This window comes from Arachis duranensis, chromosome 10 (genome assembly GCF_000817695.3).
Source record: "Arachis duranensis cultivar V14167 chromosome 10, aradu.V14167.gnm2.J7QH, whole genome shotgun sequence".
Taxonomy (NCBI): domain Eukaryota; kingdom Viridiplantae; phylum Streptophyta; class Magnoliopsida; order Fabales; family Fabaceae; genus Arachis; species Arachis duranensis.
This window is the reverse complement of record NC_029781.3, coordinates 64,842,090-64,845,688: the sequence shown is the minus strand read 5'-3', so window position 1 is coordinate 64,845,688 and position 3,599 is coordinate 64,842,090. Positions and strand designations below refer to the sequence as shown.

General features: G+C 39.0%; 1 non-coding gene across 1 annotated transcript; it reads left to right on the top strand.

Annotated features, from left to right (window-relative positions):
* Window positions 1–960: 960 nt before the first annotated feature.
* On the top strand, window positions 961–1,064 carry LOC127743672 (small nucleolar RNA R71). The gene has a single exon (XR_008005056.1). It is a non-coding gene; the product is annotated as a small nucleolar RNA R71 (small nucleolar RNA).
* The last annotated feature ends 2,535 nt before the right edge of the window (window positions 1,065–3,599 follow it).

Genomic DNA, 3,599 nt, shown 5'->3' with positions numbered 1-3,599 from the left:
GAATAGTTTTCAGAGCTCATGAATGGCAGAAGGAGGTTTAATGGGATCTCTATGGTCTCTATATGAGCCTCAGATTCCTTTAAGTCCTCAATAAGGAACTCCTTCTTGCTTGAGAGACGTCCCATGAGGTCTTCCTCATTGGGATTCACGTCCTCTCCTTCCTCTCTAGATTCAGCCATGTTGATTATGTCAATGGCCTTGCACTCTCTTTTTGGATTCTCTTCAGTATTGCTTGGGAGAGTACTAGGAGGAGTTTCAATGATTTTCTTACTCAGCTAGCCCACTTGTACCTCTAAATTTCTGATGGAGGACCTTGTTTCACTCATGAAACTTAAAGTGGCCTTAGACAGATCAGAGACTATGTTTGCTAAGTTAGAGGTGCTCTACTCAGAATTCTCTGTCTGTTGTTGAGAAGATGATGGAAAAGGCTTGCTATTGCTAAACATGTTTCTTCCACCATTATTAAAGCCTTGTTGAGGCTTTTGTTGATCCGTCCATGAGAAATTTGGATGATTTCTCCATGAGGGGTTATAGGTGTTTCCAAAGGCTTCCCCCATGTAATTTACCTCTGCCATTGCAGGGTTTTCAGGATCATAAGCTTCTTCTTCAGAAGATGCCTCTTTAGTGCTGTTGGATGCATTTTGCCATCCAATTAGACTTTGAGAAATCATGTTGACTTGCTGAGTCAACATTTTGTTCTGAGCCAATATGGCATTCAGAGCATCAATTTCAAGAACTCCCTTCCTCTGAGGCATCCCATTACTCATAGGATTCCTCTCAGAGGTGTACCTCTCAGAAGTGTACATGAATTGGTTATTTGCAACCATTTCAATAAGTTCCTGAGCTTCTGCAGGCATTTTCTTTAGGTGAATGGATCCACCTACAGAATGGTTCAGTGACATCTTAGAGAACTCAAACAGACCATAATAGAATATATCTATCATGGTCCACTCTAAAAACATGTCAGAAGGACACTTTTTGGTCATCTGCTTGTATCTTTCCCAAGCTTCATAGAGGGATTCACCATCTTTTTGCTTGAAGGTCTGAACATCCACTCTAAGCTTGCTCAGCTTTTAAGGAAGAAAGAATTTAACCAGGAAGGCCGTGACCAGCTTATCCCAAGAGTCCAGGCCATCCTTAGGTTGTGAGTCCAACCATGTTCTAGCTCTGTCTCTTACAGCAAAAGGAAAAAGCATGAGCATGTAGACTTCAGGATCTACTCCATTAGTCTTAATAGTCTCACAAATCTGTAAGAACTCAGTTAAAAACTAGTAGGGATCTTCTGATGGAAGTCCATGAAACTTGCAGTTTTGTTGCATTAGAGCAACTAGTTGAGGTTTCAGCTCAAAATTGTTTGCTCCAATGGCAGGAATTGATATGCTTCTTCCATCAAACTTAGAAGTAGGTGTAGTATAATCACCAAGCATCCTCCTTGCATTATTGTTGTTGGGTTTGGCTGCTATATCCTTTTCTTGTTCGAAAATTTCAGTAAGGTTGTCTCTGGATTGCTGTAATTTTGCTTCTCTTAGTTTCCTCTTCAGAGTCCTTTCAGGTTCAGGATCAGCTTCAACAAGAATGCCTTTTTCCTTGTTCCTGCTCATATGAGAAAGAAGAGAATAGAAAAGGAAGAGGAATCCTCTATGTCGCAGTATAGAGATTCCTTTATGTTAGTAGAAGAAGAAAGGAATAGAAGAAGGAGAAGAGTTAAGAATCCAAACACAAGGGTGAAGATAGGTTCAGATTCTTGAGATGAAGAGAAGTGTTAGTAAATAAATAAATAAATAGAAGAAGATGAGAGGGGGAGAATTCAAAAATTAATTTTGAAAAAGGGTTAGTGATTTTCGAAAATTAAAGGGGGAAATAAAATTAAAATTAAAATTTAAAACAATTAATTAATTAAAAAGAATTTTAAAAAGGTGTGAGAAATTTTCAAAAATTAGAGAGGGAAAATAGTTAGGTGGTTTTGAAAAAGATAAGAAACAAAGAAAAAGTTAATTAGTGATGACATGTCACCATGTCATGTTTTTCTATGCTTTTTTATACAAGAAATTGATGATTTGTGCTTAAATATTGAATACTTTTGTGCTTAATTGGTATATTTCTTTGAACTTTTAATTTTATAAATCTTGTAAGAAATAAGAAGAAAAAGAAGTAAAGAAGCACAAAATAAGCTAAAAAGGAGAAAAAAAGAGCTTTGGGGAACACTTTGAAGTTGGAGCACACTTTGGAGCCTTAGGCCACGCTTTTAAGCGTGGCCCATGACCAAATTAAAGGAGAATAGGCAATCAGCATACAATGCTCCGCTCTTGCCAAGAGCAGAGCATTACCCTGATGCAAAGATGAGCTTGGAAGCAAAATTTTGGCTAAGTTAAAATCTGGGCGCTCACAGCATGACCATGCCTTCTTCAAAGGGCTATAACTTGAGCTACAGATGTTCGATTGATGAGCTTCCAGTTGCGTTGGAAAGCTGACATTCAGAGCTTTCCAACGATGTATGGCAATCCATATTTGGCATGAAATTGAGGCACGAGTGAAATGCATCTTTAAGGGCCAAAAATAAGCAAAAATAGACCAAAGTGCAACCACCAAGATTCAAAGAGGGAGCCTCACTCCAAGGCAAAGAGGAGCTTCTAATAGCGCTCACTTGGAGAGCACAGCGCTCTCTTGGAGAGCATTGTCGTGCTCTCTTCATAAAAATTCAAGGAAAATCTTTTCTCCAAATGCTTTCACCAAGGCTTGAACTTGGGACCTACCCTTGGAAGCTAATGCTCAGCTCACAAGGTGAGCAGAGTGCTACTCATGAGTGCACACAAGCATGCTTGACACGGTCCAGGGAAGGAAGGCGCGCATCATGACACAGACCAGGCGCGCACAAGACATGCTCACAAGGCACCAATGCTCAGCTCCCCTTGTGAGTAGAGCATTCCCCTGGTGCTTCTCCCAGCCAAGGCACGCTACAATAGATCTCCAACATAAGCTCCAATGCTCTGCTCCCCACTTGAGCTGAGCATCCTCCTGGGAGCAATTTTCACATGGGCCAAAAATTCAATAAAAATCCAATTTAATTTAATTCTTTCCCAAATTGAATCAAGGCCAACCAAAACCCATTTCTCCTCAAATCCAAAGCAAGCAAAGCCCACATCATCACTTAAAGACACAAGAACAAGCTAGAATTAGGATTTTCATTTAATTTGTTTTTCATTTCAATTTCATTTTCATTTTTTTCATTTTGTAAAAAGCCTATATAAAGCACCATTTTCATCTTTGTTAGGGGAGTTGGCTCTAATAGAGAGCATTGGTAGGCTAGTTCCACTAGGGAGTAGTAGGATTAGAGAATTCTCTCTTTAATTTTCATTTCTGTTTTAAATCTTGGATTGAGAGTGGAAGGAATTCTGTTTTCATTCTCTATCTGCAACTTCTCTTGTTCTTCTTCTGCAATTTACTTTTCCATTTTCATTTTGCAATTGTTCTTGTTGGATCAAGGAAGGATTTGAGATCTAGACTTGTTTTCTAGTCTCTTCCACTCCTGAGATCTTCAACATTCTTTTAAATTGCTGCAATTTAGCACCAGTCATTTTCTGTTTTTAATTCCTCAAGCA